This window comes from Propithecus coquereli, unplaced genomic scaffold, assembly GCF_000956105.1.
Source record: "Propithecus coquereli isolate 6110/MARCELLA unplaced genomic scaffold, Pcoq_1.0 Scaffold711, whole genome shotgun sequence".
NCBI classification, from domain to species: domain Eukaryota; kingdom Metazoa; phylum Chordata; class Mammalia; order Primates; family Indriidae; genus Propithecus; species Propithecus coquereli.
Genome location: NW_012153186.1, coordinates 280,826 through 296,397, shown reverse-complemented (window position 1 = coordinate 296,397; position 15,572 = coordinate 280,826).

Here is a 15,572-nt window from a genome sequence, read left to right as displayed (position 1 = left end):
CAGGTTGTTTGATGAAACTAAACCACACAAACATGCGACTATCCGATTTCTGTCCCTTAGAATAGTGCTGTAAGTAGGAACACTGCTCCCGTCATTTTTTGCTGAGTGCTTTCTGTGTCCCTGTCCCTGGGAATAGACCGGTGAGGAGGCTCACCTCGCTCCCCACACTGCACGTGGAGAAGGGATGAGGGGCCCCAGGGAGTGGCTCTGCCTGCAGAAGGTCACACACTTAATGAGTGAGGAGCCAGGAGGCAGTAAGTTGTAGGGCTGGATTGATTGACAGCTTGATGTGTTAGCTCTCAAAAATATATTAGTGTGGCATATGCAAAGCTCTAAAGGTGAAACTCCAGCAGAAGCTTCTTCCATGCTTCAATCATGTCACACAGCGAGTGACATCCGTAGCCGAGACTGAGTCCTGTGAAGACCCAGTGCACCTGCCAGCTCCCTGCTCGCCTGTTGCAGGCAGAGCAGGGAAACAGCGCTTTCCTGTGTGGAGTCTCGACACTTGGCCCACTCCGACTCACACGCGTGCTGGACTGTTAGAGAAGCCACTTCTATGTGCCAATTAAAGGCAGCAACGTGGAGGTTTGGAGACTTCATTTTCTTTGTTGAAGATTCAGAACCCAATTCTCTTTGAGGAAGCAATTAAAATTTTTACAATATTGAAAACGAAGGATTCAAAACAACATGAGCCCAGTTTTGGAATTGCACAGACATGCGTGCACATGTAAGTGTGCACACAAAATGCCCAGGCTGTGCCACGCCTGCCCGGCTCTCAGCCCCTCGGGCAGCTCGCGGCAGGACCAGCGTCCCCTGGAGGTGCCAGGGACAGAGTAGGTGTGGCACCCACACTGAGTTAACAACCATTACCTCTCAGTGGTAGAATTGTGGGTGATTTTTCATTTTTCAAAAATATGTTCCTTGATTTTCTTGATCTGTTGCATGAGCATTTATTAATGATTAGAAAAATATAAATTCTGTTTCATTTTGAAAAAAAAGAAGGAAACCAATTGCATAAGATGAACTGTGATTCTTTTTCTGCAGTTTATGCGGGTGAGTGAAATGCTAAATTGCATTCCTACAGGGAAAAGATCACGAGAACCACAAGAATTATCATGATTTAAAATGCATCTGTAGACACACTTCAAAAATATCTACGGCATGTCTATTTATGCATGAGTTTCTAGGGATGACCACACTTTGTGGTTAACTTTACTTAATCTCAAAGCACAAGTGGCTTATTTAAAAGAAAGTAGCACAAGCAATACTTTTATTTTTCTTTTTGCAAGTTGTGGACCTTGGCTATTATAAAAGAAAGACAACCAGCTAACCTAATAGGCCTTTTATTTGCTAATCAAAACTCTCATTAACAATTAATTGGATCAAAAGTTCATAGGCCATTATTGCCGTGTCAATTAGATGCACGGGGCCTCGGAGGCTGAAATGGAACGACCTGCTCGGGTGATAAATAATTTCCAACAGCGACTCGCCTTACTGCGCTGTCTGGGCGGAGGTCACCGTCCCTGGCCACAGCGGCCAGCACAGGCTGCCCTGTGACAAGAAAAAATGCAGCTTCTCTTATCGGACATGCTAATTTAAGCTCCGTAATCTAAAACGTGTGAAACACCATCTCAGGGCAAACAGGAGACGCAGCCGCTGTGTCTTTTCTTGAGCCCTGCAAATGGTCGCGCGCTGCTCCTCCCGGGAAGAAAAAGAGTCGGGCGTTGGGTAGGAATTTGTCGTCGCTGATGGTCTTGCACTGTGGTGAGACACCACCGTGGGCTGTGACCTGGGGCTGCCATGTTGGGCTCTGACAGCACGGGGTCTCCCGACAATGTTCCTGAAATACAGACATAGGCGCCGTTTTCAGACCATCCTTAGCTCTAGTTTACCTCCTTTATTTGATGTCTCCTCTTCGGTAAGGAAAAAACCTTACTTTGATTGGAGTCTGAAATGTTATATTATCTTGTAGATTGATATTCCACACCAAACTCATTAGCTACCCACACGAGCCATGTTATTCCCCAGAAAGAAATAAGATAGAATCAACAAAATTACAAATTAATTGAAGTAGGAGAAAGCTTTTATTATTAAAACTTCTAGAAAATAAATATGAAATACAGTTTATCGCTGGTTTTTAGCTTCGTGCCTAATTTATAGCTCTCTCCTGTCTCCCGGGAGTGTGGTCTTGCAGAAGCCGGGAAGCCTGTTCTGTTAACTCTGTGTTCCCCGCGTGGTCCCTGTGCAGGGCCAGATATTCCATGAAAACTTGCTGAAATCGATCAACTCTGGATTGAATTCAACGCAGGCAGTAAGTCGCGCCAGGCCGGCAAAATTCCTCGTGAAACCCTGTGGTCAGTCACTCTTTATACAAATCCATTCCTCGCGATGTGCTCCAGTGGGCCGCGTTCACGTACAGTGATGTTCTTAGTCGGTGTGCCCACCGCCTGAGCCAGGACGTGGGTGCTTTTGGGACTCTGAGGTCACCTGCTGTCCCTCCCAGAATCAGAATCACGTTGGTTTATACCAAGCAGAGCGGGCTGTGGCCAGCCTGAGGCTGGGGGGGAAGCTGCAGAGGAGGGTGGGAGCGGGCGTCTGACCCACCGCTCCAGAGGTGGTGGCAGAGGGACCTTGCCCCAGCTCCCGAGAGCCCGTGAGGATCGCATCCCTCTCCCCCCAACCAGGGAGCCGCCTGCACCCTCCAGGGCTGTCTCCATCCCCTCCCCACCCCACCAGCCCACAAACCTTCTGCTCTGGCCCCTGTCCCTGTTTGAAGGGCACCCCCCCCAGTCGCCTTCCTCCTGTCACTGTAGCGTGCAGCAGCCAGCCACTGTATGTATTTGTTGAATGGAATTAAATTTCAGCAGAACGGGAGGTCACCTAGGGGCCCATGGGTGAAGCATGATTAGATATCTCTGATTAAGAAACGTGGACTCGCTGTAATGCTGCCTGGAAGGCTAAATCAATCAAAATGTGGGTTTTAGTTTACAGTTGTCTGCAGGAGCAAGACCACGTGTGCTCCTGCTGCCGCGGTGTGTCTGGGAACTTCCCGTGAAGCTCCAGCTCTCGGCTCCCGCGAGGGCAGCGAGGCCCACGGTTCTCACCCCCAGTCGTGCTGAACGCAGGAGGGGTTCACCCAGGACGGCCGCAAGCTTCAGAAGGACCTGGGCATCCACAGACCCACAGCACTGAGATTCCTTGATTAGGTTAATACAAAAGCAGAGAAAGTGAGGCGTGGGCGCAAGGTATGGTCTCATGTATTTAAAATTTCTGTTGCAGGTAAGATGAGAACGAGAACCAGGAAACAGATTAGAAGCCTGCTACACAGAGAAGGAGGACACTTTGTGTTCAGGTGACGCATTTCTTGACTTCTTGCTCCAAATGGCTGCTCCCCAGGGGGCGGTGACTCCTGAGAGGGAGGAGAGGGACAGGCTGTGGGGTGGACGTGAGGGACACACCTGGGAGTGCTCAGAGCACGAGCCCCTCTTCAGACACAGGCAGACGACCCTCAAATGCAGCAAAGACGTCATCACTGTGCACTTCCTCCTCCGGGGAAAACGCAGCCACTCTGTGTGTGTTCTATTCTGATGTTTCATAAGAGTCAGAAACACTGGGAGTCATTGTTTTAACGTGAACATGTCCACTTGGGCAGCTGATTTTTAATCAACATCTGCTTGGTTACATCCGTGGCTGCGCCATTGCAGGAAAGGGCAGTGTTATTGATCATTCCCACCGATCTGCTGTTTCTCCGGTATTGACACGTTGGGACAACGTGAAACACTGGCCAGTTTCTGTGCACCCAGGCGTGGCCTCCCGCTGTGGCAACACACGCCGTCCACAGTGGGAAAGTTTTTCCTGAAGGTTTAGATATTTCTCGTATTCTTTCTTGCATTGTTAATTTTTTTTACTTGTAATTTTGTATTGATAAGGCAAACATGGGATTTCTAAAATTAAATAAATGCAGCATGGAGATGTTTATTTTGTTTTTTCATCCGCCTACAACTCAAAGCAGCTGCCTTGGTACCTGATTTGACATTGAAATTCCAGCAAGAGAAGCTGCGGGTGTGTATCTCCGATTTGTCAAGGCTGCAGCTGAAACCTTCTGGGTTTCTGCTTTATTTCCGGTGTCAAAATGTGAGTGTCCAAGCTTCAATCATGCCAGCAACTCCCCTGATGGTCCCTCTGGCACCCAGCGCCCAGACATCTGCTCGGGGCTGAACGTAGCTGAAGGGCTCTGTGCAGAGACGGGCCACCGGGCTGGTCCGCGAAACTCGATGGGGCGTGATCAAGTGCCTCCTCCTTCCCCAACAGGTGACACGCACCGCACCCCATGGCCCTGAGAGGGTCCCGCCCATGGGTATAACCATCAGCGCTTTCTCTCATCCACACACATGTGAAAACGGCGTCACAGGTGACGGCCAGCGCACGCCGCACCTGCTGACTCTACGCTTTCGTTGGAGCCCCACTCAGCTCTGTCACTTGTGAAATAAGTGGATTTTAGGTCCTCTTGCAAGGAGAGAACTTTCTAATGTGCCCATCAACGGAGAGATTAAAAAATAAGCAACAGCTCAAAGCAGTGGGCAGGAACTGACCTCCCCTCGTCCTCCAGCTCCAGCTGAACTTCCTGTGAATATTTCATCATCATGGATCCAAATCACAGACTCCAAATTCAGCAAGTTGTCCAGAGGTCATATATTAGTCTCTGCCCGGTCACGGAGACAGAAGCCATGCCAGCACAAGGGTGCCGTGAAAACCGAAAAGTCACAGGACTCAGCAACCGGGCATTCAGTGACAGCCGTCTGTCTGCTGCTCCCAGGGAGGGGGTCAGAGGTGGGTGATGTCAGAGCAGGGCTGCCCACCCTTCCTCCACGTCCGCATCTCCTGCCGCATCTGCCTGTGTGTCCGTCACCGCGGGACTGTGCCCGGGCCACGTGCCGGGACGAGGGAGCAGGGAGCGTGGGGGCGGTGGGTGTGAGCACAGCAGACGGGCACTGGTCTGGTGACCTGGTGACCGTACCTAACCCAAGCTCTGTCAGGGAGCCCCGTGGGGTCTGCGAGGCGCACGGAAACCTGGAGGGCCAGCTGAGTGGCCACGCGGGGTCTGGCCGGCCCCGCCTTTACCTGAAGGTGGGCTGCCTGCAGTTGTCTGTGCTGTTCTGACTCTTGGGCGGCCTTGGAGGAATCAGCTGTGGTGTCTCTTGCTTTTTTAAAAATTTTATTTGTTTATTTTTATTTGACACATAATTGTACATATTTATGGGGTGCCTCGTGATGTCACCATGCGTATAATGTATGGTGATCAGATCGGGGTAATTAGCATGTCTGTTATTTCAAACGTTTATGATTTCTCTATGTTGGGACCGTTCCATATTCTCCTTCTAGCTACTTGAAACTATATAATATATTATTCTTAACTATAGTCATCCTACAGTGCTGTGGAATACTAGAATTTATTCCTTTTACTTAGCTATAATTTTGTATCCTTTAACCAATCTTTGTAATAAGGAGCTACTGTAATACCCAGCATATCCAGGGGTCAGACTCCTGGTAAGCAGAGTGTCCTAAAATCTAGCCACAGATCACACTGCAGTGGGGGGGTGGCGGGGGGAGCCTGCATGGGCCCCCGATTTGGGGAGCACCGGACACTCCTGGTACCGGGAGGGGGATCAGCGCTCCTGACGGACCAGGCCTGGCTGACCAACCGCCTCTCCTGCAAAGCCCCGGCCCAGCCTGTCCTGTGCAGGTCCTGGGAGTCAGTCACCAGGAGCCGTGGGGTGAGGGAGTAGCAGATACGATGTCAGAGCAGCCACAGCAAAACTCAGCTGTCGCCAGGAGAGGAACCAAAAAAAGCCTGACCCCAAAGGAATGGCTGTTGGGGGTAATTTGGGCAGACTAATAGCAGTGAGGGCATCTCTTCAACATAACAAAATTCAATAGTTATGGTTCATAACGATGGCCTTGAGTCATCAAAAAACTGTTTAATCATGTTCAAATAATTCTGTTTCTTTTGTTTTTTTCTGAGACAGAGTCTCGCTCTGTCGCCCAGGCTGGAGTGCAGTGGTGGCATCATAGCTCACTACAGCCTCAAACTCCTGGGCTCAAGTGATCCTTCTGCCTCAGCCTCCCGAGTAGCTGGGACCACAGCCACGGCCACCACACTTGGCTAATTTTTCTATTTTTAGTAGAGACGGGGTCTCGCTCTTGCTTAGGCTGGTCCCATACTCCTGATCTCAAATGATCCTCCCATCTCGGCCTCCCAGAGTGCTAGGATTACCCGTATGAGCCACCACACCTAAATAATTCTGTTTCCAGAGAGTTCATTTCAACTCAACAAATATTCATCATCAGCTAATGACCTGTTGGGGCTGTGATCAGCTCTAGGTGGGCATGGGGGGGCCGTGCTCATTAAGGCCAGGGCCTCAGCCCTACAGGAACCTGTCAGCTGGGATCATTTGACCCCGGGCAGGAGACAGCCGAGGCTCGACACTCTAGCTCTCACCTTCGGGGACGAGATGTCCAGCCAGGTCCCAGGCTCCACTGTGCACTCTGCTCCTGCCTCCCCTCGGGGCTCAGCTCTGCCGTCCTGGGTCTCGGACAGTGACCAGCCCGGGTGGCCGCAGAACAGCTGCTGTCCACTGGGGTCCTTCCTTCTTCTCCCCTCTGTGCTGGGGGAGGAGACCGGAGGGCGCTTGGGGAGCCTCTGTCAGAAGAGAGAGCTCTCCCAGACAGCCCAGCAACGGACGGGATCCGCACGCTGGGGGCGGGTGCTGAAGCAGCAACAAGCAGCAGGGTGGGAACTGGGCGGTTTGCTGGTCTCCGTGTCCGGGCTGGAGCGAGCTGTGGGTGGCGGAAGGTGCCCGGAGGGAAGCAGTGGTTCCCGCCAGCAGGGAGCAGAGGCTGGCGGGTGATTAGCGCACAGCAGACATCAGCACGCGCACCGAGCCCAGAGCCCACTGAGGTCACCACTTAGGATGGTTCTGGAGGGTCTCTGTTAAAAGCGGTGTTTACAAAGTGACAGGGGAGGAGAGACTCGCAGAGAGCTGAGCCACTGAGCACCACCCGCGCTGCAGCTGAGCCTCAGGGACCGGCCACCGCTGCAGGACACCGGCCAGGCCGCCTGCTCCGCGAGCTCTGCGATCCCCTGGCGACGATTCCGGTGTCCAGTGAGAGCGGCATGTCACAAGCAAGTATTCCGAGAATGGGGCAATGTGCTCTAAGAAATGGTTTAAATTGAAATCATATTTTCTCTACAATTTTAAACAAAAATACCCCTTTGTCAATGTGCCGGCCCAAACTGAAGCTGAAACTGTCTCCCTTCCGATACATAAAAACGTGGGTTACGCTAAGTGCGTAGGTGCATTCACACCGAGTTGGGAGGAACAGGAAGTCCTCGTGTGCCAGAAACAAACCGGGGCTCGAAGTCGGGTCTGAGACCCTGGGAGGCAGCCCCCGGCTGGGGGTTGGCTCAGTTCCCAGGAGACACAGCAGACACAGGCCTCCTGGCCTCACGCGGCTGTCGTGCGATGTGCCTCTAGACTCCAGGTGAAGGACATGTGACAGGTCCAGGGCCACCGACATGTCCTGAGACTTTCAGCCACACTTGCGCAGAGACCGAGCTGCCCGGGGTCCCTGCCCGAGGGGCCTGGGCTGCCCGGGACAGGCCTTGCTGGGGAGAAGGCTCCGAAGTGCTACCAAACCTCCCTTAGGACCCTCTGCCCACCTGCTTCCTCTCCCCTCCCCTAAGCTGGGCCTGGCCTCCTGGTCCAACCGCTCCCCAGCCCAGGTCACTCCCTCCTGACTTGTCCCCACACAGATCAGTGCACAGGGACTCCCACCCTGCATCAGCTCCTGGGAGGTCCTGGATTAACAGTTTCCACCCGCGACGTGAGAGGCCTTGTCAACGTGGAGGTTCTTCAGGGCCTCTGTTCACTGCCGTAGAAAAGCAAGAAGCAGGCTGGTCATCTGTGGGACATTCAAGGAAAAAACAACAACAACAAAAAATCAAAAAGAAACCCTGCCTTGAGTCCAAGCCTCGATGTGCAACTTGCTTGTGAGGTCTACACGCACATGGCCCGGGCACGTAAGACTCGCAGGCTGATAAATAAATGCATAAACTGTTCAGAGACCACGAACCGAAAGACAGATCAAGGCTCTGAAGCGCCGTCTAGCACACGGTTTTCTCACGGGAAACAAAACGAAACCAGGAGTCACCGAGATCGTGAATCACTGTGGGAAATCTGGGACACACAGCGAGCAGGAGCCTTAGCACCCTGAGAGAAGGAGCCGGCCCTAACACAAAGGAGACTATAAGGTTGGTGTGTTTTAATTACTTTAAGCTACCGAAGAAGAGCTGGGACCAATTTTTTTTTTTTTTTTTTTTTTTTTGAGACAGAGTCTCACTCTGTTGCCCTGGCTAGAGTGAGTGCCGTGGTGTCAGCCTAGCTCACAGCAACCTCAAACTCCTGGGCTCAAGCGATCCTCCTGCCTCAGCCTCCCGAGTAGCTGGGACTACAGGCATGCGCCACCATGCCCGGCTAATTTTTTCTATATATTTTTAGTTGTCTGATTAATTTCTTTCTATTTTTAGTAGAGACGGGGTCTCGCTCTTGCTCAGGCTGGTCTCGAACTCCTGAGCTCAAACAATCCGCCTGCCTCGGCCTCCCAGAGAGCTAGGATTACAGACGTGAGCCACCGCGCCCGGCCACCTAGGGACCAATTTTAAGTAGGACAGATTTGAAAGAGAGTAAAATATGATCTTAAAATTGAGAACAACTCTGGTCATTGCAATGTAAAGTGATGGACGGACGTGACAGCAAACTGAGCCCCGGAGAGAGTGTGACGAGCCGCCAGGTGGACCTGAGCACGAGGACGCGGCCCGAGAGGTCAGAGGGAGGAGGTCACAGCGACCCTGCAAGGAAGCGGGAAGACAGCAGCGCTGAGAAATTCTAGGAACATAGTGAGTGACGGTGCCGAAGACAAGACGTGACGGCAGAGAAGGGCCGCAGGAGAAGCCGGGGGTCCAGTCGCACGGGGGACACAGTGGGACTGGGGGGTCCCAGAGACGCGGCGACCACAGGAAGAGAAGCACGGTTAGACCAAGCGGGTGCACTTCACTGGCACCTGTGGGGCGGAAACGGGGGGACATGATTGTCAAAATGCGGGGTGGGGGGAAGACCGTCCACCAGGGATGCCACACCCAGCGAACTGTTACTAAACAGGGAACTAAGGGTGTTAAGCTGAATTGACCTTCACTGAAAAAGTCACCAAAGGACACACTTGAGTAAGGAGAAAGTTAGCCCAGACGCGAGGCCTGGGCACCCGGGAAGCAGCGGCGGTGAGAGAAAGTGGGGACGCTTCGGCCCATCCGAGCGGGTTGTGCGGTGAGCGACGCGGGGCAAGAGGAGGGGAAACGTTGGGAAGAATCACTGAGTAGTCGAGAGGCCCTCGGAGAGCCGGGGTAGAGAGTGGAGATATCGATTAACTTTAGACTTCTGTAGGTCAAGTATGCTCGTTAGCATTTTAAGGGTAACCACCGAAAGAATATAAATAGGCTACGTAACTTACCAACGGAGGAGAAAAAAGTAATATAAAAATTAATCAATACAACGCAAGATTGAAAAAGAGAAACAAAAAGAGCAAAGAAATAGCACGGAAAATCGTAAGCACAAAATAACACAGTGGCATAAATCCAACCACAGTACTCATTATACATCAATTGTTCGAAAATAGAGTTTTCAGATTGGATGTTTTTAAAAATTCGGTTATATGATGTTTAAAAAAACACGCACAAAACAAAAATGACACAGATTGGAAACCAAGAAATGGACTTAAGACAGGCCACGTTTCCATCCGTGTCCCCAAAGGAAACAGGCAGCCCCCTCGAAATAGAGTGACTGGGCTGGTTCACAAACAACCCGCAAAGGACCGGGTCTCGGGAAGCCCAGGGCTGGTGCAGCCGCAGGGCTGGGCAATCACAGGCTGGTGCCACTCAGGTGGGAGCAGACGCGGGGGGCGGGAGGGCTCACCTCCTGGAGTCCGGGAGTCGGCTGGAGTTGGCAGCACACGGGAGCCCACAGCGCTCGGGAGCAACCGGGCGGGGAGACAGGAGTCAACCCTGACCCCGCCGGCCGCTGCCTCTGTGCCCCGAGGGCTCCCCATTGGCCAACCCCACCGGGGGCCAGACCGCCCAGGGCTGACGGCGGGGGCCACACAGGTCCCCTTCTGGGCAGGGCTCGGGACCTGAGAGTAACGCAGGGTTCCCTGGAGGGGACACAAGGACTGATCCTGACCACTCTTCCCTCCCCTCCCCACAGAAACACTGCAGTGTTAGCATCGGTCAGACAGACGCGAAGGCAAAAACACTAAGACTAGGGAATCATTTCACCATTCACCAAATTTCACCATTTCACCAAAAAGATGGGTATCGTCTCATCAGAAGTACACAAATCCTGAATCGCCACATGCGCTTGACGACAGAGTCTCAGACACGGGATGAAGGCGGGGATGGAACCGCAACAGCAACTTTTAAACCCTCACCCGCGGTTCAACATTTCAGCTGTTCTCGGAGAGCGACGGGTCACGCGGGCGATCTGCAAGGTGCAACCACACAGTTAACAGGCTTGGGCTTCAGGTCGAGCAGATGACCCTGAGGACAGAGCTAAAGGCTGGACGGCAGTGGGGGAGCCTCGGGCGAAAGGCGATCGGTACCTGATACGCACCACAGACGGGAAAGGCGTCCGGGGCCTCGTCGCAGGTGGGTCGCAGCGGAGAGACAGCCGCGGAGCCCGCTCGGTCACTGCGGGCAGCGCGTCCACAGTGAAGACGGAGTTGCCCTCTGGGGACGGGAGGGCACCCTCTTCGCAGATTCCTGGCCCAGGAAAGCCGTCGGTGTTTCTCCACCCACCCACGTGCTGCTGACTTGCCAAGAAATCCCTGGCAGTTGTCACTAAAGTCACATGAAATCGTGAGATTCAGACCAGGTGGGAAAGTCGTGACTTAGCAAGCGGCTGAGGGGGATGAAGGCTGTCCCTGTGGTCTTTGACTCGCAGGTGCGTCAGACACCTGACAGCTGTCCTGGGACGCTTGGCAGCAGACAGGACAGGCGGAGAAGCAGGGAAGCGCAGTTCTGAGGGCAGGAACCTTCCAGAAGGCCCAACGCCATGGCCATGGCAATGATCACGCAGCCAGGGCCGGCTACCCTCCACCCTGCACCTCTGCAGCCTCCCACAGTGAGGGGCCTCCCTCTGCGGGCCCTGCTCTCCTGCAGACCGTCTGCAGACCGTCCCCGGGGCTTGGTTTCGTCTCTTCCTGGGATGACACAGCCACACAGGTGTCTCCAGCCACGTCCCTCTGAGGCCAGACCCTGGAACCGCCCCTCTGGACACCACCAGGATGTCTTCAGGACCTCGAATCCAAGATCCTTCTTGCCCTGACCAGCTCCTTCCATGTTATTCTGAGGAAGAAGCACGAACATTCAGTTGCTCGAAGTGAGGCTCAAGGGTTCTTTCCTTCCCCGACACGAGACACAGCGGCACTGCTGGGTCTGCTCCTCTGTCCCCTTCTCTGTCGCACGCTGAGCCTTGCTTTCCGCCCGGGTGGACCACAGCCCGCCCTGCCCCCAGGCCCCCCGCCAACCCCACCCATCTACCTCCCAGTAACCTGAGTACAGCACGCCTGTCCCCACACTGACATCCGACGGGGACAAGGTCCAGCACAACTTTGGGTCCTACAAAAAACTTTTGGAGTTTGGGGAGTTTTGTTGTTGTCGTTTTCTTTATTTGCTTTTTGGTTTTGTTTTGTTTTGTTTTTCACTCTCTCACTCTAGACATGCAATAAAATCCAGCGCTACCGGAGAGGCTGATGTGTCGGTCCGCGAGCCCCGAGTGAGCCCAGACCCCTGCTGCCAAACGCAGTGCACGAAAAATCAAAACGCACCGGGAGGCCTCGACACATTCAAATTTACTCCCAATCGCTGGTGCTTTGTTCTAGAAAGCAAAGCAGAGGAATGGATAGCACGGCACTAAGGCCGACAGCAGGCTCTTCATCCATGCACCGACTGCCTGTGACCTGGGCACTGATGTCACTGGATGGACATTGTCATACATGTGCCGACTGCCTGTGACATGGGCATTGATGTCACTGGATGGGCATTGTCATTCATGTGCTGACTGTGACATGGGTGGTGACGTCACTGGATGGGCATTGTCACACATGTGCTGACTGCCTGTTACATGGGCCTTGGTGTCACTGGATGGGCACTGTCATATGTGCACTAACTGCCTGTGACGTGGGTGTTGATGTCACTGGCCAGCACTGTGGTACGTGTGCGTACGTGTGCCCTGACTCACCTTCCTTCACTGCATTCCATCCACTAGACATGTAGTCACCCCAGGCTGTGCCAGGGCTTGCAGGAAGTGACCTGTGAGGGACAGACTTGGGTAAGAACATGTCAACCCCATTCCGCGAGCACCAAATCTCTCTGGGCCTTTCCCAGACAATTCTTCTGCCCTCAGATTCCCCTTTCCCCTTAGAATCACAAGGCAAGAATTTCAAGCATTTTAGAGAAGCACTTTCAAGACAAGCGCTTATAATCAGCTAGGCTAGCGGCAAGTCGTCCCCGACTCTTCTAGCGCAGCAGAAGCACACAGGGCTGCCGGCGAGATCTGGAGTCAGACAGCATCGGCTCCCATCCCCGTTCTCCAGTGACCCACTGGGAAATCTGCACCGATGACATGTTCTAAGTGCCTGTTTTCTTTTGTTTTGTTTGTACAATAGGGGTAAAAGTTATGCCCGTCTCATGGTTGCTTTATGTATGTAGAGAGGTAATACATATGAAACACTTAGCATAATGCCGGAGTATTAGCGATTCAACAAGGAGCTGTTGGTCCTATGGAAGTTAATATTACAGTTCATTAAAGCAAGTTTTCTAAAATAAATCTGCTATTCAGACTCTCAGTAATTATGACTGTTTCTCTACCAACAATGAAGGTGAAAAGTTTGGATATTAGTTTATCAATCCCATGTGGCTCCTCTGCTATTAGAGAAACACGATTCTATTCAATAATCATTTTAAGGAGATGTGAAGACAGTCACAATGGGAATAAAGGATTGGCTTGTCCGTTTTGTTTTGCTTTTAGCATAGAGAAATGTTCCACTTCTGTCTAATAATGTTCAGTCGAACCCTTTTAGCAGCCTCATTGCTAGGAAGGGACACGCACCTGCCTGACTTTGAGCGGCCAAGAATGAGCAGTGCCACAAAAATACAAGAAACAAGACGCCAACACTGAGAAAAGAACGCTGATGAACACGGTGTGGGGCAACAGCTCCCTGCACCGTCGGATCCCAGGCACTTGACCTCTCGGGCCTGCGTCTGTTCCGTTCCCTCGATGCCTTTGGCTCACTCGTTCATGCACTTGCATTCTCAGGAAGTGTTTATTCTGAGCCCCTCCTGTGCCTCAGACGCTAGGCCCACAGCTGCAGGTGTCATGGGCAGTCCCAAGCCACCTGTAGACGTACGTTCTTTGAGAATTTAACATGCGGTCAGTGTGCGTTTGGAGCTACAGAAAGACAGGGGACATGAAGACTGCTGGCCACCGTGGCATGACGTTCAAAAGCAACAGGAAGGAAGAGATGTTTAGGGTCTGAAGACACCAGGAGTGGGAAGTCTGGCCTCACGAGGAGAGGGAGCTCTCGGGGAGTGTTCTAGAGGGTGGATGTGTGAAGGGACCCTGTCCCTCTTCTGCCCCAATTTCCTTGGCACTTAAGAAAGGAGATGAGGAAACTTAACAGAGTGAAGCCCGTTGGTATCGACCCAATTTATCACTGCGCATCTCAGCCTCGGGCACGGGGCTTTCCTGTGTCCTGCCCAAAGTCAGGGAGGAGAGAGGAGACATCACCACAGAGCCTACAGACACTAACAGGAAAACGAGCCCATTGAGAACAGCTGCATGCCCATAAATCCCATAAATTCCACAACGCAAGTGCAACGGGCACAGTCCTTGAATGACACGAACTATCAGATCTCACTGAGGAAGAAATAGAAGATGTGTACAGCCTTGTTTCTATCAAAGACGTTTCAGTCATATTTTAAAAACCTTCTCAAAAAGAAACTTGCAAGCTCTGGTGGTTTCACTGGTGAATTCTATCAAACATAGGAAGTGTAGACCAGTTCTACAGAAACACTAATAAAATGGAAAAAAAAGAACATTTAACACCTTCTTTTATGACACCAACAACATAGTGATACCAAAACCAGGCAGACACTTTACAAGAAAACTACAGACCATAAATGCAGTCATAAAATTCCTTATAAAAATGTTAGTGAATCAAATCCAGCAATTAAAAAAGAGATAATATATAATGACCAAGTTGGATACACCCCAGGAATGCAAAATTGGTTCAGCATTTGAAAGTCAACCAATGTATTTAACCTTATTTGGCTAAAGTGATGAAAAAAATCATTTGATTATATCAATGGACGTAGAAAAAGTATTTGATAAAATGCAACACTCAGGCAAGACAAAAACTCTCAGCAAACTGGAAGTAGAGAGAAAAGCATACAGATTGGAAAGGAGGAAGAAAAAATCTATACTTGTCCATTTTGTTGTGTTTTTATATGCAAGCTACAATGAATTAAAAATTAATTTTTAAATGCTATTTACAATAGCATCAAGATACAGGAAATACTTAAGGATGAATTTAATAAAATACATTAAAAATCTTGTAGGGAAACATAATGCACCTCAGTATCCAACTCAACTTTGAGAAAGAAAAAAAAGTAGGGTTTCTACATTATCCAAGATTTATATAAAGTTATGGTAATCAATGAAGTGTGACATTACCATAAAGATGGACGCAAAGATTAGAACATATTAAAGTATCAGAAACAGACGGACACGTGCAGTCAACTGATTTTCAACACTGATGGCAGGGCAATTCAATGGAGAAACTAATGGTGCTGGAACAATTAGATATTTATGTGCAAAATAAAAAACAAAAGAGACCTGCATCCTTGCTGCATACCATATACAAAAATTAACTCGAACAGATCATAAATCTAAACACTGGAGCTAAAACTATAAATCTTCTATAATACATTTTAGGAGAAAAATCCTTGTGATTTTGGGCTACTCAGAGTTCTTAGATAGTACTTCAAAATCCTGAGTTATAAAACCACAAAATCAATACATAAATTAGTTTTGTTAAAATTTTAAAAATTTGCTGTTCCAAATACATTTTTAGGAAAAATTAAAAAGAATCCTCAGACTGGGAAAAATATTTTAAAAACATATATCTTATTTTTAAAAAATATTGTCTCCTCAAGTATGAAGAACTTTTACAACTCAATAAGACAACCCAATAACAATAAAATGGGGAAAATATTTGAAGAAATACTAATTAAAAGATGTATGTGGGTCAGGTGCGGTGGCTCACGCCTGTAATCCCTGCACTGTGGGAGGCGGAGGCGGGAGGATCACTTGAGGTCAGGAGTTCAAGACCAGCCTCAGCAAGAGCGAGACCCCGTCTCTACCAAAATTAGAAAAATTAGCTGGGCATTGTGGTGCGTGCCTGTA